Consider the following 22,287-nt stretch of genomic DNA (forward strand, 5'->3'; position numbering starts at 1 on the left):
TTTTTCTCTGAAAATTTCAGGGAAACTCCAGAACCGCGTATTGTTCATTAATTTGATATTTTTTAAACAGAATTTACGTTCATACGATGCCTAATTCTATTACGAAAAAATGCTAGACTGCACATCGTTGATAGAAAGTTTCGTGAAACATAACATTCGCAAAAAGTCGATAAATTGCGACAGAAAGAATTTATATCTCGAAATGTTAAAGAATATACACGGAGAGTGTCGAGAAGTTTCACCGAGGTTTCGCGTTCTAAAAAAAATTGCCAACGAACCCTTTTATTTTAACGTTTTACTCGAGTGTCCCCCCTTAACCCCTTGGAGACCAAGGTTGCGGAACGAAAACTGTCCTACGAGGTCTGGCGTAAATAGCTTACCTTGAAAGCGATGCAGCGTGCCATAGATTCCAAAGCAGTCATCTATACACGGACCCACATCGCACTTTCCACGGCAATATCTCCAGTCCATCGTTTTGCTCTTTTTCGTACAAACTACGCAACGTCTTCGCCGAATTGATTTTCTCCTCTTCGGTGCAATTTTTCGAATAAAATATCGTTCCACTGTGCAAAATAGGTGCGCATTGCTCGCTCGTGGAATATTTCTTTCGTTAACGTCGACGAGTGATCAATTTTATTAATCGTATCTAACAGAGACGCGTGAAAAGCATAGGAGTACGATATAGAGGCAGTCGTTGAAGAGTGAAGTATCTTTTATAAAGCGATTCGAATAGTTTCTATTGTGAAATCGGTGCTTATTTAAACAAAGGAACATCCGACGCGATCTGTCGCATAAATCGCTAGCGATAAATTTTGTCGACCTTAACTAACAGAGACGCGCGAAAAGCATAGAGTTCGTGTACGATATGGAGACAATCGCCGAAGAGTGAACTTTCGGTGAAGTATCTTTTATAAAGCGATTCGAATAGTTTCTATTGTGAAATCGGTGTTTATATAAAGAAAGAAACGTCCGAATCGATCGATCGGCAAATTTTGTCGGCCTTGTCTGATAGAGACGCGCGAAAAGCAGAGTCCGTGGGAGATAGAGGGACAGTCGGTGAGGGGTTAACTTTCGTCACGCTGGCGAAATGGCTCGTTGCGGAGTCTGGACGCGAGCAACGCGTGTCTGGCGGAGCCATCGGCCAAGGCGCGTCGATTAAGCGCCGCGGATCGCGTGGGCAAAGCCATCGGGAGACAATAAAACCGGCGCCTCCGCCAGACGCTCCTGGAATCCGGCCAGATCTCCTTGCGTTCGCTCGTTCGCTCGTTCGCTCGTTCGCTCGTTCGCTCGCTCGCTCGCTCGGCCCTGCGCCTAACGGTTGTCGGCGTCGATTAGCGCCGACTGCTTTTTGCCCAAGAGAGAGGAAAGTCGACGCTATTAAAGGTTGCAACACACGAGAAATGTCCGTTTTCCGTAGCTCCGTGTAAGAAAAAAAAATAGAAAAGGGGGAAAAAAATGAACCTCGTCTTCCCCCTTGTTTCTTATCGCGTCGAACTGTCGCGCAAGTTTTCCACGATCCGTCCGTACTGTCTCCCCGAACCCACTCTCTTCTCGGGTTTCGAACTTTTGCGCCCGATATTCGTTCATATGTATCGACGTTTAATCGAAATCAATATTTACGGAGTGGTTCTAGTTACGTGTTCCACTTTACGCGTGGAAACGAACTACCGCTGACAATATCGTTATCGACGAACGTCGGTAATTCGGGTTATCGATATTCATCGGGACGTTTCGCTCGTATTTGTCCACCAGTTGGAATCCACTCGTTTTTAACGATAAGTCGAATTACACTCGTATTTATCGAGACTCTCGTATTCGAGACTTTCGGTAGATAAATTTCGTCGGCCGAGTAACAACGACAACCGTTTCAACTTTTCGTCGTCGCGCGGTTCAACGGCTTGACTTTCGAGAAGTTCCTTCCTATCGGAGTTGCACTCGGAGTATTTACTTGCACAATGGAACTCCATTTATCCGAACTGCATTTAAGGGGACAAAATTTTCGTCCATCGATTTACCGACATTTCACCGGACTCCTATTGTTTCGAACTGCTGGCCAACGTTACTCCTATTATACGAACATCAGCTGCGAACGAAAATGAAAACAAAACATATTTACGCGTTGCGAATACGTCTCAGACGCGAAGCAGTGTTTCAACGAAACAGTCTTTCGACGAGGTATTCTTTCGATTACATTCTCCAATAATTGTACGTAAATTGTATCTCGAGAAGATGGCTCCTAACGGTGATTTAAAACGTAACAGAAACGTGCTTTGTATTTCGGAGAAAGAATGAAAAATTCCAAACAGACCGAAAAGCGGCGAGAAACTATTGTTTCCCTGATCGGAGTGTTCGATATTGGAAAATCAACGAAATCCGACATTAAGAGAAACGGATCTAAAATAACAGAGTACGAAACGAATGGAAAACAATTGTCAAAAATATTGAAATATTGCCAGAATCCGAAGAACGAGCCTAGCGTGCGACGAGATCCACTTATCCGAACGAAAATTCCGTTTATTCGTACGGAAAGTTACAAGTAGTGCGGACTGCTATAATGCTCGCTCGGTTACACGAAATACTTGTCCTCCGTTGGGTTCGCATAAACGTAGTCCCGCTGTACGTGCTTCTAAACGCGCGCTCGTAATTTTCCTATTTGCGAGTTCCACGGATGATTTCGCAGCCAAGTACCAGCGATAAACACCCCGTTGTTACTTCGCTGCTCTTATTTCAATCGTTCGACAACGATATTGTTAACGACATCGTCGACGCGTCGAAATTTCTCGACACCTGTCGATATCCGATCGACGATCTCTCGCGGCGTGTCTGGCGGTGAGAAGATCATGCGCGATATGCGTCCCTGTGATTCCGAAATGCAACAGCGAGCGCTCATTATCGTTCGCGCGTCGCTGCCATTCCCAGCGATTAGCATTTTCATGTAGCTACCTACCCGAGCGACGAGAAAACGCGGCAGTGATTCATCGAACGAGTTCTGCGACCGGCAGACAAGCGCCAGAAGGTTTTAATACTTGTCCCGATCGGTGGCATTCGAGCAATGGTGTCCCCTCCTCGCGGTCCTTTTCTCCTTCACCGACTATAAATCTACGAATCTAGAAACATCTATAAATTCAAGCACGTGCCACCATTTCTGATATCGACATTATTAAGGGAAATGCGTCGTGAATACACGACAGTCGACTTTCGTTTTATACCATCGGGGAGATCTATCGAAGCGCATGCGTCTTCTGGTCGCGTCGAAAAAGCCACGATCGCTCTCCAACTTTTCCAATTCGTTTCCCAAGCGCGGTGGCTACGATCCGGTCGTGGAACTAAGAGCTCGGGAAGCGATACAGCGAGAAAAGAATACAGCCGGAAGAACGATCGCGATTCTCTCGCTACCGGTGACGTACCGTTTCAGCCCGATATAATATTTATGGCGCTTATAATACCCATTATCGAGGTACTTGTGGCAACGATACTCGATGCTAATGGTACTCGATTAATCATACGGAGCACCCTTATTTAACCGTAAGGCCATTAGAAACCTTCAACTAATGACTATCAATTGTTCGTGCTTTGAGCAAATACATTTATTCCAACCGAACGTTTCCCGTGCTGTTTGGAAATGTACATTTACAGTGTCTCGTTATTAGTAATATTATCGCTCGCTGATCCACACAGAGCGGTGTAATAATAATAAGAAGAAGAAGAAGAAGAAGAAAAATTAAATAATAGACGATGTGCGAATAATATACACACATATGCGTACGTATGTACCTATGTATAAATTTCGTACTCGATACTTTATTTCGTATTTTATTTCGATTTCGTACGTTCGTGGGCATTGCTGTACAACGGAATTTGTTACCTATACTTATCTTCACTGTTGTAGTATTTTCCTGACTATTATTGTTATTTTCGACCCGTTCTTATTGTTTCCAGTTTCGTCGCTTTGTAGTAGCATCGTATGGCGGCTCTGTTCGTTTCTCGAGTCTATATCATGCGTTACCGTGACAGACCAGCTTTGTTGGTTTTCTGTCACCATTGCTTTATACGCTGCTACAATCAGGGGTGCTCTTGCGTACCCCAAGCAGCAGTCTTCTTTCGAGGCATCGTTTCTTGCTTCTCTCCAATTTCATAGACGTTCCCTTTTAGTCGCCTTGTACGACACGCAGGGAATACGTTGGGCCTATTCGTACCCCCGGACCCACAGGGGGTTTATTATTATTACGCTATACAGATAAATAAGTAAGCGACAATATTACTAACAACGGAACGTATATTCACGGTGTTTCGTTACTTTCGATTATTCGTAAATTCGTTGAAGCATTTTTCAAGAAATTATACGTTAAAGATTTGTTTCAAATTTAACCAACGTTGTACGTTAAAAAGAAAACTTTTTACCGTACCTTTTACGCTACGTTTAATTATTCCTGTAAAATAGCGCGTTAACGGTACGTATTGATTGCATCAAAATTGTATACGAAGTTTCGTCGAGTAACATGGTAATGTATATATATATATATATATGTATATTCGCGGTTGTTTGGGAATTCGTTGAAACATTTCCCGAGAAATTGCGCGTTTCGAAATTACGTAGTCTTTTAGCGCGCACCGATGCTCGTTTCGTAATTGAAATCGAATTAATCGTTTGTATAATTCCTGCCGGGAGTCTGTTTAAACGCGTGGTTCGTTAAGATCTAACCCGACAGGGTTAGGGTCAAACAACGAGAGGGTCGTGAGTGACGAACGATACGTCGGAACAAAACGACAACCTCGTGTCATTTTGCGCTATATCGGTCTGTTTAACCACCAACGGCAATTACAGATCCAGGGTTATTATTACCCGAGCCCACCTGCACGAACGAGGTTAACGACACTTATCGCGATTGTATCTTCGTTGCCGGAGATCGGGTCTCGTTTTTACGGGAATTTAAAAGGAGCGTGCAAACGCGAACAGAGAGAGCGAGCGAGCAGACGTCATTGAAATAAAATGAACGTTAACGATTGAACGACGTTAATTACCCACTGCCGAATTCGTGAAATTTTTCATATCGCGGTTGAATGAATTCGCATACACGAACCAGTCGCAGATACGAAATTATCGTGTAATTTGTTATTTTCGAATTTCAACCGATAACACTCGTTGGTCTGTTTTCTGCTGGTAATTCGAATCGAGCTTCGAACGCATAATTAACGGACGGTACACGGTTATAGAAATCCGAGAGAGAATTGTTCCAACGTGTATTTATCGGAACAAAAAGCAAAATGAATTACCGATCGAGACAAACGACCGTAATAAATACAAGTAGACGAGCATTTCAAGTTCGAGGGAATTATCGAACTCGAGGAGCCCTTACTTTCGCTGGTCCACGTTTAACGAACAACGAATCAAGTATTCCGCAATTTCTTTAAGGTAGGAAATCCTTCTGTCGATACGCATCGAAATGGAAACTAATCTCGAGGGAATCTAATCCCAATTCCTCGTGCATCCGGCCCTTAAGGCTAAATTCCACGAATATCCGAGTCTCTGAACGAAACTGGAACAACGAACGAATCCGGAATGCAAAATATCCGTTATAGAAACCAGTGTAACTAAACGAGGAAATATTGAGCAGCTCGGGGCTCGCGTGACCGCAGTCCCTTTTCCGTGACATTTGCTCATTTTCGTGGATCCATCTTCCAGAGAACGTACACAAGGACAGGAACCACGAGTGACGGGACGTACGCGAGAAAACATCAATTTACCCGATGAGAATTCCACACGACCGAGCAGGAGGAATTCGTAAATCGCAAATCCGATAAAACGACAACAATATCTATAAAACGGTATACGAAAAAGGTAAAAATGCGAACGATATACGGGATTCCCACAGATATCCTCGAAACTGGTGGCGATAAAGCGAAAAACAGTTTCCAGACGAGAGTCGGAGGGTTTCGAAAAAAAATGTTGTCTCGTGAACGTGAATTTATATTACATTTGTAAATAAGTATCGTTAAATATTAAATAAGTATCGTCATTTCAACACGTTACCGATAGGGTGGGATATGACAGATCCCAGTGAATTTTGTTATCGTCAAAAATTCAATTTATTCGGTTTTTTTCATAAATCAATAAGAGTAACGTCGGAATCTTTCTTCTTGAGTGTTGAATACAGTGCTTTACAGGAGAAAATATTAAGATAACGAAACAATTTTAGAAGCTTGCTTATATTCGGCACGGTTTCATTCCGAAACGAATTGCAAATCGTATTGGGTCAGACGTTTCGGTCAGCCTTCGCGAAGCATGCGATTAACAAGGAACATCGACCATTTGACGATCTTCGATTCTGATGGAACTTGACACGCGAACGCAAGCGTTGAAAAAATATTCGACTTCTTATCGGATGATGTTCCCATTCAAGGGATAACAACTACCCTCGTTAAGAGCGGATAAAATACCCGTTTAGATAAATGTCTCGAAAAGTGGAAATAGAAACTATAGTTACGGATAATATATCTATTTAGTCAAGTATTTCGAAAAATTACAAGTTTCCGTTTATAAAAAATAATCGTTGCGTAATAAAATAACTATTTATCGGTTAAGTATCTCCTAAAGTAACGACGGAAGCATCGCGCGATAAAATTCTCGTTTTTGGCGAGCAATCGCACGGTGGAAATAAAAATTTTATCAAGTCGTAAATAATAGTAGTGCACGACGAATAGTGTCGCTCGTTTTCGAACGTATCTCATCGATATTTCTCTGTCTTGTAAAACGCTTGTATACACGGAAACTTTTCATCGAAAGCAGTAGGCAGTGATTTCAACGCGAAGCATCGCAAACTAACCTCGCGCGTGTTTGGCAATGGCGAATATCGTCAAAACAATCGCGCGCAAAACTCACGGGATATTTGTTTGGCGTTCTAACGCGTTCATATAAAATATTTCAAATTTTACTGGCTAAACGACAAGCGGAAACGGCCGTTGGATACGACGTTCCAACGGTGGTAACACTCGAAACGGAAAACGAAATATCTGTCAGATCGTTCGGTAACGTTCCGTTGTATGCGTAATCGGAGAAAGAGGAACGACCCATAAAGGTTAAAATTGAACGCATCGAGAACCAATCGGTTCAAGAACGAGCCAATCCGGTTCGCCGATAAATTATCCGAATTGCAAACAGGAAAGGCTCTACGGTGTACGCGATCTAAGAACGATATTACTTTTCGCGCCAGGAGAATCTACGTATCTGCTATTATTGGATTGTTCGTAATACTACCTTGAAGTTCAACTATGATAAAAATTGAACGAGCGAATCGGAGCGAGTGTTTTTTCATTCGCAACGCCTATAGGGACGAAATAAGAAAAATTATCTTTCTTCGTTTGCTCTTGAAAATAAATTGACGGTATCTCTGTTAACGTAACGTTTCGATCGAACTCTAAGCTCGGGCACATTTGCGTTACCGTTTGTATTATTGGATTGTTCGGGAAGTCATTTTTCAAAACGGAGAATATATAATTTGATAAAACGTCGATACACTCTAAAAGAATCGTGTTTCATTTTCACGAAAAAAAAACGATATGATTTTCCGAACAACCCAATAGAAACGATACGGTGAAAATTTCACGAGGAAACGCGATACATCGGGGGAAAATCGTAGCGTTGATGGCAAAGACTCGTGGAAAAAACGGTGGAGTAACAAACACGGATCAAAGCATCGTTTTCACGTCGTTCGAATCGCCTCGCACGGGGGGCGTCGGTTATCGTGTACGCGAGATAGCCGCTTAAGCGTCTTATCGACGCTTAAAATCTCACGTGCGATAAGACGATCGTGGCGTTTCGTCGCGATTTCCCCTGCGAATTTCTCCTTCGATCGAGAATCCGTTCGTTCGAGATCGATGGACGAGAACCGTCGACACCGCGCTGAAAATCCCCCACCGTGTCTCTCCGCGTACGCGGGGAACGATCAACGTTCCAGCGCATCGACGGAAAAACAGAATACGTATGTAACTCGGCGAGAGAACGCAGTTCCCGGTTACGTAACGATCCGTAATCGTTGGGAAACGTGCACGCGGACGACGTGACGCGACAGACTCGTCCGACATTCGAACAGGTACCGGATAACCCAGACGAGTATCGACGACGCGCTCAGCCTCTTTCCGATCGATTCCGTTTCCGCGGCGCGCGTTACTCCACGAGGCGAGAAACACGATCGCCGATGTGTATCGCGTCTCCGTCGACGACCTTCCGTCCTCGATCGATTTCCAAACTCGCTACTTTGGTCCCCGGAATTCTGTTTCGTGCCGAACGTACAGTCGTGTAGGTTCCACGGTTCGGACGATCGCGCGCGTCAATATCGTTGAAAGAGCGTGCAGAAACGATTTCCTCGAAATGCCCGATCGGTCGATAATTTCGAGGTCGCGCGCGCGAAACAAACGTTACGAAGATCGTTTATAAGTCACTGCGGGCAAATAAACGAGCGAAGATCTCTCGGACGTTCCTTCTCGCGACCCACCTCCCCACTCTTCGCTCTCCCCCCACCCGTTGGCATCTAGTTCGCGGTGCCGCTTCTCGGTTCCTCTTTATTCGTTCGTTCTCTCGCCTCGTTTATCCTACTCCCGGCCGTCTCGTTCACTCTTCGTTGCTCTTTCTCTCGATGGATCCATCCGTGTACTCTTTCCACCTTCTGGCCGGCGTATCTACGGGTCGTTGATATCGCTTCGCCTCGTGTTTTCTCGGATAACGTTATATAGTAGTCGTCGTCTGCCGCGATCGCGGCGTGCAACGCTGCCGCGGCGGCTACGTGCTCAACGATAATAATTATTGACAGATGCGACTGACTAATGCGGCCGACGCGACGACGTTCGTCTAGCGCGGGCGAACTTTCAGCTCGCGCGCTCTCGTCTACGCGACGAACCGACTCGAGGGAATCGACGCCGTCACGCCGCGCCAGTTGATGCAACTTTAACGATCCAATGCATCCCGAGTGCTTTCGGGACCCGACGGTTGACCCCCGACGACCCCGCAGAGTTTCGCCGACGACGACGCCACCGCCGCCGCCGCCACCGCCGCCACCGCCGCCACCGCCGCCACCGCCACCCCAGCCGCGTACGCGTTTCAAACTTTTTACAGGTCGATTCAGCAACGGGATCGCGAAATTCGAACGCGAGATTTGTTATGGAAAAATGAACCGTAGACCCGGTTGGAAAGTTCGGTCCGCGTTCTCCGCCGCGCGGGATTTTCCCGAACGTAAATAGAACGTTATGTATGGCATATACGATCGACTCGCGTCGTGTTCCCTTGCTCGGTCCACGGGGGAGCGATCGGAATATTTTTCATCGCGGAGGATACGATTCGAAAGTTACATTTTTTTTTTCTCTCTTTCTCCTTTCTACGTACAATTTTTGTACCCCTTCGTTCGCTCGACGTTCAACCCGAAAGAAAACGCGAACGAATTACGCGGGAAATTCTCAGCCTCGAGATCGTTTCAAAATTATTGGATTGTTCGGAAAGTCGTTTCGTTTTTTTTTTTGGTGAAAATGAAACACAATTTTTTTAGAGTGTATAAATATTTCATTAAATTATGTGTTCTCCATTTTGTACGGAGATCCACGTTCCATTTTGAACGTGTACTCAGGATCGCTCCAATTTCCTGGATAGTTTCGAATCGAGCTTCGTGTTTCGTTTGGGAGTTTAAAGTTCAAGGTCACCCAAGGTCAGTATGATCACACACGCTCGAACGTATTACTCGTGTCGGCTGCAAAGTCGACGAGAAGAAATGTAGTTTTACGTAGAAAAGAGAAATTTGACCTTGAAAAGTTCGAAGAAAATAACATCGCGAAAAGTGCGCGATAGGGTAAAGCGACCCTATACGGATCGACCCTACAGAGTGCGAAATGAAAAATGAACAGAATGCGTCTCGGTCTCAATTCCTATATTACTTTTCGTTCACGGCGAGACCACCTTCTACGCGCCTGCCATTAATTCAGAAATGCAGTCAACCGTCAAGTCAACATGTTTGACTAGCAAACATCCTTACTAACTGTACACAAGGACCTCGCGTGTACCCAACTACTACTGGCTTTTCAAATCCTCTCTTTTTATTCTCTATAAACCGCGCCAACTCGTAGACTTTCTTGCGAATCGGTAACTAAAAGTTCTCTTATCCTCGTGAACAACTATCGACAATAAATATTCAACGCCCACGGAAATCCTGTAAACGTTCTTTAAAAAGAACGGGAAAATCGAAGTTGCGATCATCTGCCAATCCTTCGAGGCACGTACTTTCTTTTCGTCTCTTACTTTCCCTTACACACTATAGATCCTAAATCACGACGAGGCACATCAAAGGTTAACAATACCGATCCTCTTCGAGACGTACAGCAGCAAATGTTTACCCGTCTCGTACACTCTGACAACCCCAATCGATTTTTAATCGTACCCTGTACGTTTCGCGATTCCAAAATTCCTAAAGATCTCGTTCCGAAGCAGAGAATGCAACTTCGTTTGCTCCACCTTGGAACTAATTTCTTCCGTAACTTCTAATACACGAAACGTAAACTTCGAGGTTGTATTCGCTAACGTGACCCCGTTTCTCGATTCTCACGCGTCCGATACATTGAGAAACTTGGTGACCCTAGTTCTGTATCATCCTGTACGCTGTTCAATTCCCTCCCTGCGGAGATAGTTTGTTTTCACCGAAAAGTGGTCGCGAAAGATCCGTGGTCTCCAAACAGTTTAAACAGTGCTTCGTAAATATCGATATCTCGCGAAGAATACCGCGAACAACCAAGAGATTATTAACATTCGATATAGTTTCCGCGTCTACTTCGAAACTAATTTTTTTTTCTTCTTGCAACGCCGAACGATCATACCTCGGAAACGAATTATTCGTTAATCGAACTGTTTTCTCGATCTCAACACGTGTAAGACGTGGACAGAATTGGCGATACTATTCCTGTACAGTGTTAATGAATTCCCTCCTTCTCGGTACGGTTCGCGTTCACCGAAATATGTTCGTAAAATCGAAGGTTATCAACGAGCATCCGTATCGGTCGTCGTGATCTTTACCGTGCACTCGAAACCCCTCCAAGAAGCTCGAAGAGTAATTCCACCGGACCTTGTAGATTTTAAGACGCGCGGTCACACCGGAAATCTTCGTGGCGCCGATTCTGAACCATTCTGTACACGATGTCGACGAGTTCTTTCCCTCGTCCTTTCCAAGGTAGTTCGCCTTCCTTCCTTCGTAGTTCCAGGAGATCGTCTTCTTCCCTTTTTTGTTTCCCCCCCGAAAATGTTCGAACGAAAGCGCACCGAAAACATCGAAGAAGCCAAATTAAAGCGCGTGCGTCCCCAACGTAGCCACACGTGCACACGTGCACGCGTGCACGCGTGCACACGCGTAACCGGTGTCCCCGGTTCTCATTTCTTCGCCGCGTGCACGCCGCGATATTGTAAGAGGTAAAGTATACCCGGGTAATTACATAATTTCCTGTAATGAGTTTTTTCTCCAAGTGTCCCGCGGTTCTGGATCTCGTGTCCGCCGTCGATACTCGGCCCGCGGAGTAAATAGAAGATTACCAGGAGGACTTTAACACCTTCCTCCCATTGGCGCACGGTATGACGCAATCCGTGCAACCAGCGCGTTCCCGAGCCGTTCTCCTCTCACGGCTTCAGATCGAATTCCTACGCGCGTCACGTGCGCGCGTGCGCGCGTGCGTGCGTGCGTGCGTGCGTGCGTGAGCGCGTGCGTGCGTGAGCGCGAAATCGTATCAGCCGCGAAATTCTATCGACGAGCGTTTCGGTTTGCAGATTTATCGTACGGCCGCGAAACTCGTGACTCTCTTGAACAGTCGGTGTTACGCGACGGAAACGCGCAAGTACGTATTACACGGGCTGCCCTTCAACGATCAGAGAGGCGTCATTTGTTCGCGCGTCACGAACGCTCGCGTCTTATACCGCTGAAATCTTATATTTCCTTTCCCGGTATGCGAGTCTCGCTTATCTTAATTTTCTTCTAGATTTCTTTACCTCGTATTATCTCGCGGGTTAACTTGTTTATACGCAACTTTGTAACGTTCTCTCATCGTTTCCAATCCGTCCTGTCCACTCGAACGAAACGAACACTTTTTTTTCTCACTTCGCGACATTCACTCGAACAATCTTGTGTAATTCTACCTGAACAGTATTTTCGTTCCAACGTTTTGAACCGCACGGTGTACGGACGATCCGTTAGAAATTTCCATTAAGAATCGCTCAATTTTCTTCTAGATTTGTTTACATTATCCTATCTCTCGGCTTAACTTGTTTACACGCGACTTTGTAACGTGCTCTCATCGTTTCCAATCCGTCGTGTCCACTCGAACGAAACGGACACTTCTTTCTCCTCTTCGATTTATTCAAACAACCTAGTGCAATTCTACCTGACCAGTACTTTCGTTCCAACGTTTCGAACCGTACGATGTACGAACGATCCGTTAGAAATTTTCATTAAAAATTACTCAATTTTCTTCTAGATTTGTTTACCTTATCCTATCTCTGGGGCTTAACTTGTTTACACGCGACTTTGTAACGTTCCCTCATCGTTTCCAATCCGTCGTGTCCACTCGAACGAAACGGTCATCTCTCTTCTCTTCGCGACATTTATTCAAACAATCGTGTGCAATTCTATCTGAAGAGTACATTCGCGTACCATTAAAAATTACTCGAGCTGAATAAAGTATTACTTTTCGTTAAAAAAGGAAATAAGAGTTGGCTTTGTTCGTTGCGAGTGCTCGTGTCAAAAATTGCAAGAATACGTTGGCACGATTTTGTTTCTAAAAATCGTATCGAATGATACTTCTACGATTTTGTTCTTGAATTTGTTCGACCGGCCAAACAATGTTGGTGTACATTTTTCGGTTACGTAGAGCAATGAGAAGAATCGTGTTTACTTTAAATCTGTCCTCAACGGTGCTCGTGGACCTCTACGGGACAAGATAGCATTTAAATCAGCAATTACGTAAAAATAACGGGACATACGAACGTGTATAGTAATCTACGGTAAAAATGACATAAAATATCTAAATAAAGTGGAGATATGACCCACCGGTAGGTCAGACAGCAACTTGTTCACCTTTTGCGTTACAGCTGTACCTTCCGAGGACAAGAAAATTCTAGCGACGCGATCCAATCGTGCCTGGGAAGCACATTAAAATTTAGATCAATGTTATCTATAGATTATTTTATCTTCTGTAACCGAAACGCTCGTCGGTATACAGAAGAACGAATGTTTTTACACCGCCGCGGCTTCTGTTCGCGTTTTGCGGACAGAAAGTCTTAAATTCGAGTTTTCGAATCTTCGAATTGCTAGCAAGAGGAGTGCTCTCTTTTTGATCAATCGTGCAAATACGGTCCCCTTCGGCAGTACACGATCTTTCGTCGTCTATGACCAACCTACTAATCGAACATTATTCCATTTTCATTGCGTTTCTCTTCTAAACTTGCAATACTCGTTGTTTCGTTCCCGAGTTACTATCGTATTTCATTTCACCGATGGTGACTCCGAACTCGAGAATCGAAACGTAACAACGAAGTACACGACGAGGTCCGATTGAATCGTCGTTCTCGATTTATAATGTTAACGACATCTGCTGCACGATCTCTTGATCCGTGCCGGCCGATGAGGAACGTACGAAATCATGCGTCGCGTTGAACGTGTTAATTCCCGCGAGAACGAGCGAACGATGCAGCGTAAACTGCCACTGATAAGAGCGCCTCCGTGCGTTTGTTTTTCCACCGATAAAAACCGCGGCAATGAATCGACGATTCGCGGAAACACCGACTGGCTTTCCATGCAGCGAGCGTCGCGACGGAGCTGCGGAGCGCGAATTTTGTCGTACGACGTCGTCCCCCAGCTTGGCGAGCGTCGCGATTTCGCGCTCGTCCGGGCGAGTAATGCCGTCGTTTAACACGGACGGAACACTTGTTGCCGGAGTCGAAGTTTCTTGCGACTCGTTGATTCCCTCCTTTACATCGTATAATTTATTTATTTATGCTCCTTCGCCAGCTGTGCGGAAAGTGCCACTTTTCAGCATAATTGGCCACTCGTTTTCGAGATAAGCAGGATTAAAGATAATATTTTCGGATCCTTGTCCGGATAAAATAGCGATACGTATCGCGGGGAGAAAGAGAGATTGATTTCAAGATCAGGAAAATGCGGTACCACGAATGATGGAAAATTATTTACTCGCGCTTTTCCACCGACTGCGAGACACGCTATTTTTCAGCGTTAGCTGGTCACGCGTTTTCGAGATAAGCAAGACGATAGGTAATACTTTCGGATCTCCGTATCGAAGAGATATTGATACGTATTGCGGAGGGAAAGAACAGTGGACAGTATCGATTAATTTTTACGCGTAATTAGAGGCTTAGGGGAACTGACCCGAATCGTTTTACTCGACAAAATCGAATGCTTTCGGGACGAATGTTTTTCTCTCTCAATGGTAAGCACCTTGAGATCTCGACGAGAAGAAGAAAAAAGTGTACGATGATATTTATCGTACATGTGTAAAATTTTCATTTAAATAATTACTCGATGAAGTAAGCTGTTGTTTACAGAAGAATAAATGAAAGCAATTATTATTCGTTGTTCCTGTTATTATACAAATAAGATTCGATTCTTCCATTCCTGGCTTTTCATTACTAGTCACGCGAATAAATCTTTAAACAAATATAAGTTACCTAAACGAGACTTTGATGAATAACATATTTATTCGCTGCTCAGAAAGACACTTTTTTCTTGGTGTCATACATCGTTTATTCTTCGAATAAAATGTGACCGTCTCTGCTTTTACTGTACTGTAAAGTAGGTATATAGGATGGCAAGATTGAAACAGGCCACATCCAAGTGTTTTCTATCGAGGAGGTATTCAATATTTGAATGGCACACATTTTTTACAACTTACCTGACAGAACTTCTAGAAAAGTTACAAAATTTCTTCAAAAATTCTTCGAATTAAAACTAATTTAATTAAAGGTGAGCAAAGATTATTACCTCGAACTATCTACGACAGAACGTACGAGAACGGATAATTAAGAAGTGTGTCGCAATCGCTCCAAATATTATTGAAAATAACGTGTTCCATTGTTCTTCGTCTTAAAGAATGCGACTATACTGATGGATACCATTTTAAACGCTGATTATGAAATCAGTGTTAACACGTTGAACGCTACGCTTAATCGTTCCAAGAAATCATTCAACTCTTATCTCAAATGGTTTTTCCTATCTTCGAAGCAAAGTTCCTGGTAGATCGCTTTACATAATTATAATTAAAAATAATAATGATGACCTTGAAAATCTTGAAAAAAAATGACCTTAAAGTCTTTATTATCTACGTCCTATACGTTCCTTGAAATCGTTTCTTTTTTAACAGAGACCACTCTATTTATCGAACGAATGTATAGAAAAAAATTCAAATTCAAAGGAATATCCAAATTTCGTGCATTTTCGAATAACTTTGTGATCCCTTCGTTTTTCAAATTCTACAGAGAAACGTTTGAGAAATTTTGTCATACTTTTTATCATACTATATCGCACGCGCAATCATTTATCATAATCATCGATCTAAGAAATTCGTATTCTTACGTAATCGGTACGATGTGCGTTAACGCGATCCGTGTCCAGTGGACGACCCAGTGCATTACTATATATGCACCTGCAACAGACACGGCTCTAAGGATGCACCGTGCCGAATCAGCATATCGACTCGTTATAAAAGTCGAGCTTCTAACGAAGTTGGTTCGCGATACTGTACAACTTTGTCCCAAAGAAAGGGAAGGTAGAGATTCCCTATTAATTTTACTGGCACATTTATCGGAATATCGTCGAGTGAAATGTTAAACGAGAGAAACAAATAAGAAACGGCACATCCTTTCTCCAGCGTAATCTGCTACTTCCACCCACGTTACACGAATCGAACGTTTACAGGAATAATCGTTCGCGATCGTTTGCATTTTCAGCGATACATTAACTTTCCTCTATTTGCCGACAGATAAATAACTGGGTTAATTTTACGTATACGAGTGATTCTGAATCCGATAAACGTTATCGCGCGAAACAATTTATCGGACAAATCAGTTCGAATCACGTTAAATGCCCCGAGATACGATGCCACCGATCGTGCGTAATTTCCTCGCGTAATTATGCGAATCGTCCTGTCAAAAAGTACGTCGAAGCTTAAGGATCGTTGATAACGATTCTCGACACGCTACCAATGTAAAGCCGCGTTCCCATGCGTGTGAACGCGCGACGCGAAACACATTCGAATAAACAAGGTCTAGGTTGGGCATTTATTCATGCATTGTTGGTATTCGTACACATCGACATCAGTGGTATTGATCTCTTTATAGTTATCTCTTAAGTTACTTTAAATATCGAAACATGGAAGCTTATCGATAGAATTTTATCAATGATAAATTTGAGAATAAATATTCGCGATTAACTTTCTCAATCTTTGTTAATCTCGCAACGAACGTCGATGATACTGCTCGAAGATAACGCGGCTAGATCGATAAACGAGTTTCATTATTTATTCACTTATGGTATAGTTTTGTCACTTATGGTATAGTTTCGTTCTTAAGAAAAAAAATCTAATGCTGTGAATTACTCTTATTACTTTACTAAGAAACTGAATAAATTGAATTTTCAACGATAAGAAAATTCGCTGGAGTCTGTCAGAATCCACTTTACCAATTACAGACTAAATAGAGAAACACGATTCGAATACAATTTTACAAATATTTTATAATTTTCAGACCACGCGATTTCCGTAAGAAATCTCGGTGACGCGTTTCGCGATCTATTCGTTCGGAATAAAATGCAGTGGCTTCGAACGCAATTTTATAAGATAAGCGGAACAATATTCGACCAACAATTACCAAGAAAAAACTTTCCTCCAACAAGCGCAAAATTCATCTTCGAAATTATGTTGTCCGTACGAAGCAGAAACTCTTCGCTTCGAATGAATCGATGCTCTTTCATTTTGTACTAATATCTTGTATAATTCTGCGACACGATAAATTAATCGACGTTCGATCTTTGAATCGTACCGGAGAGATTTTTCCATGACACGAGTGTGTTAGCTATCGAAAATGATTCTCGATTCGTTATTCAACGTTTCGTACTTTACCTTACTCGATTGATCGAATTCGGTTCTCTACGAAATAAAACTGAATCGCAATGCTGCGAATATGACGATAAATAAATTCAATATTCAAAGAAAGTTAACGTGAAAAGTGTCCAAAGCTAGTTTGCGAAATTCTGGATTCTTAACGTGTCATTGGAAAATATGCCAAGAGGAATGCCGTAGAAATTCGTGAACAATGACATTTTCAATGAGACTGTTGAAAACTAAAAGATATACGTAGATACTCGCGAATGAACGTTAGTCATTCTACGATCGTTCGCTGCTTGGCAAAGATAGGCAACGTAAAGAAGATGAATAAATGGGTGACGCGCGAATTGAACGACGTTCCAAAGCCTAAGTGAATGGAGATAATCGAGAAAACAAAAAAAAAAAGAACTCCACGATCGAAAGAAATGATCGCGCGCGAAACCATAGAGACACTGGTTGGATAAAGGACGTTTTTCTTTCGAATGTACAGTCATTGTTCGTAACATTGAACCGTTTGGTTCTCGTAGACAGAATTTATAATCGTAGCTTCCTAAAATCGAGAACAACGATCGTAGCGGAGGCATGTCGCAACGAAATCGAAGAAACGCAATTGTAGTTAGCAGAAAAACGCAACCTGCATCGGTAAGTAAGTAGATAGAAGCCGATTGAAGGAAAGGCAAAACCTTCTCGTGCACCGAGAATTACGGTAGAAAAACTTTGCGCGACAGGCTACAGAAAATTTTATCACATCCTCGCTATTTCCTTGGACTTTCGTAATCAGTTTCTCAATTCCTCTGGTAATTGTATCACTCTTTGCGAAGTAACCAATTCCGAAGTAGAGAAAATACAAAAACCATTGAAGAACACTCGACTTTCGGAACTCTTGGTTTTCATCAAACGTGTACAACGAGGCTGATCGATCACTGAAAGGTGAAAATTCTTTCGATCAAATGTATCAATATTGTATGTAAATCGGCCAAAAGAACATTTTCTAAAAGAACTCGTATTTTAAAGAACGATCCGCGACAAAAACCCGTTAATCGACATTGCTGCTTTGAAAATTTATTAAAAAATTATACTTCGTTAAATAGAGTATATTTAACCTTGCGCGAGTTACGATAATATCGAAGTAATTGAATCGTTCGTTTCGGTCAAATATCAAACTGACGAATTGTTGATCAATGTACGAAGTTCGAGGAAAGCTACGTTTGCGGTTTCACTGAAAAAATATAAAAAAATAAAAAAATAAATAAAAATAAAATGACGTTCCGTATCCGGTAATCTAATGTTTACCATAGGCTAGTCTCGCTTCGTGAATGTGCCCGCGATGCGAATGGAGCTACGCGAACCTAATAGCACAATGGCACTAGAGTAATTCCATATTCCGGGCATTTGCGTGACAAACGGTCTGGGACGATGCCGCCAGTGTCGAGCGAATAATAAGGAATCGGTACAGCGGTAGTTCCGGCTCGCGTGATAAAAGGGCATGCGTTTCGTGGAATCGAGGCGTATTCAAATTACCCGCCATTCAACGGGAGAGAAAAAAAGAACGCTATACCTCTAGGATTTCTCATTCAGGTTAGCCGGTGCGCGATATTTACACGCGCGAACAACGATACTTTGCGCATTCGGTAACAGTGGCGACAACAAATTGTTGATCCCCCGAGAGTACGTATAAATTTCATGGACCAATTGTCACGGTCGAACGAATCGACTCGATAGAGACCGAAGGAGAGCTAAGCAGAACGAAAGAAAACTAAAGATCGTTTGTACCGAAGAATGATAACCACGCACGTTGGAAAAATACAATGTTCGAAAAATTTCTAAATACGACAATCCAAACGAGAACAGAATTGAACGATCCAATGGCGAAAGAGGATTCCACGGAATCGATAAGTCGAATCGACTGGAAAAATTCGAAGGGACGAGGGAACTATTTCTACCGGGCGTACGAGTTCTCGGTGTAGAGTAATCTTCAGCGACGAATGTAAATTTGAAATTTTGCAAGCCGAAAAAGAGCAGGTCAAGAATTTAATCAGAAGAATTTAATATGAACGGTGAGACGCGGCGGTGGTGGTTCCCTCGCGGTGCGGGGACGCATATCGTCTGCCGGGGTCGGGAAACTAGATTTCATTGAAGGGAAAATGGATCGGTATGGGCGCGCATATTAGAAATGCAAGCGCAGGGAAATGTGACTCGCAAAGTAATTTCGTATTTCGAGGAAATAATCGTACTAAACGTTCCCCTTAAATTCATCGAAGAATGGATATTGCGCTGTATTAGCGAACAGGTGAAAACTCATTCAATTTCCAATCGATACGATTATTTAACATTTTGAAAAGAAATATTTCGAAAGATCTCTGGTGGAATTTCTTCGAATTTTCGTAATTCTCGTTTTAAATCGAGTTAGCGGGGTTCATTTTACTCGGATGCTTGCAACCAACGTTTAATATATCGCGGTGCGAACAGGAATCCAATCTGCTTAACTTGGAAACAAGTTCAAGTGGAATAAATATTTGCTACGATTTATTTATTATCCTCCCGCGGTTAATTTCTTTCCGAAATTATGCCATATTTGATAAAAATACTCTACGCGACACCACCAATAAGAGTACACTCGAATTTCGTCTACGAAAAGATTGGGACAACATTGACGTAAAAGCTATCGCTGAACCGATAAGGTTAAAGCGGACTAAAAATTGCGATAAAAGCCAAAGGACACTCAACGAAATATGCAAATTTATTTTCGTACGCATATGTTCATTATGCTCTACTTTCGAACTGTTACACATTTACGCATTTGTGTAAATCGTTACACATTTGTTTCGTATTCATCGAACCGATTTACAGATATTCTTCGAACCTTAACTGCAATTCACCGATAATTTACAACGGTGATAAAATCGGACAATTTTTTACGGTTAATGATTTCTAAGTTTGACAACCTTACGCATAGAAAGGAGTTCGTTCAACGTGTTTGATTCAAGTTCGGAGTGGCTATCATCGCACATTTCTGAGATACAGAAAATTATGCAAATCGGTTCAAATAGAGTCACGATAAATTGGACGGTTGGCAGTCTCGGCGACACGGCAGGTCGCACGCATAAATTTACGAGGGTAAATAGATAGGGTGGTCGGACACCATTGTGACCGATTGTAACTTTGAACAACCTTCCGTCGGTCTTGTCACCAAAGGATGACGTATATATAATATCGGGTTGTACGGAAAGTCGTTTCGTTTTCCAAAATCGAGAATGTATAATTTGATAAAATGTTTACACGCTCTGAAAGAATCGTGTCTCATTTTCGCCAAATAAACAAGAAAAAGAAAGAAAAAAAAAACGAAACGACTTTCCGAACAAGCTGATATATAAAATATTTCGGAGCAACGAGCCCGGGAGACTATTTTCTTCGTAAATATGCGCACAGGTCGGGCGTTTCGGGGCGTAACGAAACAGAAAGATATTCAAAGCGTCCGAGAAGGTCGTTTAATCGTGAATGAATAAGACAGTTACTCACCTCTCGTGTAAAAACGTCAACAACCGGCGTATTCCTCGAACGGGATGTTTTTCACCTCCTCTTCGACGTTCCGCGTTGCATGGGCAGTCCGCCTCTAAGTAAACAAAAACACAGACTTCAAATCGTCGATTCCGTTTCCACGAAAGGTTCCTCTCCTTCCCCCGTGATCACTCGCGTGGTCCTTTCTTTTTCGTTCGGTGCGAAAAAAAATAGTCGTCGAGAAGAGCGGCAAGAGTTAAACGCGGCAAGAGAGGTGGCAGGATCGAGACAGAGAAGATACGCGGCAGCGTGAGCGAGAGGAAGAAAGAGGGAGTGGAAAGGAACAGAAAAACGAGACACGAGAAAAGTGGCCAGATAACGAGCACGAGTTTTCTGCACTGGAAGAGTGTACGTGATACGGGAGTCTCACACGTCGATCACCACACACGCGTACACATACGCGGGCGCGGGCGCGGGCGCGCGCGCGCACATAAAGACACACGCAGGCAGGTACGCACGCACGCACGCACGCACGCACGCACGCACGCACGCATGCACGCATACACGCAAACGGGGAATACCGTCGAGACGAAAGGTGTTTTCGTCGATCTGCCGCCGATTTCGGTGTCTAGCCGGCCGTCGATGTCACATCGTCGGCGAATCCACCTTTCCCCGCGGCTCCGTTCGAACGTCCCATCGCGAGTTACGGGTCTCACTGGTGCAGTTTCCACCGAGTCGAGGGAAACCCTTTCGAGAGGGATAAGAAACTTATTTTTCGTCCCGTTTCGAGGTGCGTGGCTGCGTGCGTGGCGCGCGTGTGTGGTTCGAAGTCTCGCGACGAGGGAGATCGTCCTCCTCCTCCGGTGTGTCTTCCTGCTCAGGATCCGATCGAGCAGCCACTGACCCCACGAGACGACGGCGGAGCGAAGGAGACGGAGACAGAACGAGCCGTTCAAGGGAGAGAGAAAATGACCGGAGGGAGCGTACGAAAGACGAACGAAGAAAAGAAGGGAAGGGGAAGGACAGGGAGAAGGAATCGGAGAAAGAGATAGCGGAGAAATGGACAGAGAGTGAAGGAGAAGAGATCGGAGAGAACGAGAAATAGAAGAAAGAAGAGCGGATGATCGCGGACTCGCGTATAATACCGGACTCACAGTTGGCAGAGTCTCTCCTCTCGTATCTTCTGCCGCGTTGTTTCTCTTCCGAATTTAACCGCGCGAGAGTCGTTCGGTTCGTCGAGGGATCACCGACGAGTTTCGTATCGATACCGTACGCACTGGTTTTATGTGATCGGAGCACTGGTACAATGTCACCGTTGATATTCGAGCGTATCGTCCGGCGGGACACGGGTTCGCGCGCACAAACAAAACGTGACAGCACGTCGCGCGCTTGTTTAGAATATACTGAATATATTTTGACCCGAGCGCTCCGTTCAGGCTCGGCCAGCGCTGGCGCTTCGCGCGTTCGGCCGTCTTCGGTCGCGATCGGCCCCGCTCGGGCCTACTGCCCGAACCAACCACGACTCCCGACCGACCGCGAACGAAACTCGCGCCCTCGCTCGATTGCAAATTACCTTGCAGGGCCGATGCACCGCGATCCGTGTTTACTGAAATGATAGCACTTTCCGTTTTACTTTTTCTCCAACCGCGAAGAATAATG

General features: G+C 43.8%; 1 long non-coding RNA gene across 1 annotated transcript in view; it reads right to left on the minus strand.

Annotated features, from left to right (window-relative positions):
- The window catches only part of LOC143145047 (uncharacterized), a 62,417-nt gene extending 40,407 nt beyond the window's left edge, over positions 1 to 22,010 (minus strand). The window contains exons 1-2 of the long non-coding RNA XR_012991595.1: positions 21,783 to 22,010; positions 20,650 to 20,743 (exon numbers count right to left, since the gene is read on the minus strand). This is a non-coding gene — a long non-coding RNA (uncharacterized LOC143145047). The remainder of the gene's footprint in view (positions 1 to 20,649; positions 20,744 to 21,782) is intronic.
- Positions 22,011 to 22,287: the final 277 nt, after the last annotated feature.

The sequence above is a fragment of the Ptiloglossa arizonensis genome, chromosome 3 (assembly GCF_051014685.1).
Source record: "Ptiloglossa arizonensis isolate GNS036 chromosome 3, iyPtiAriz1_principal, whole genome shotgun sequence".
Classification (NCBI taxonomy): domain Eukaryota; kingdom Metazoa; phylum Arthropoda; class Insecta; order Hymenoptera; family Colletidae; genus Ptiloglossa; species Ptiloglossa arizonensis.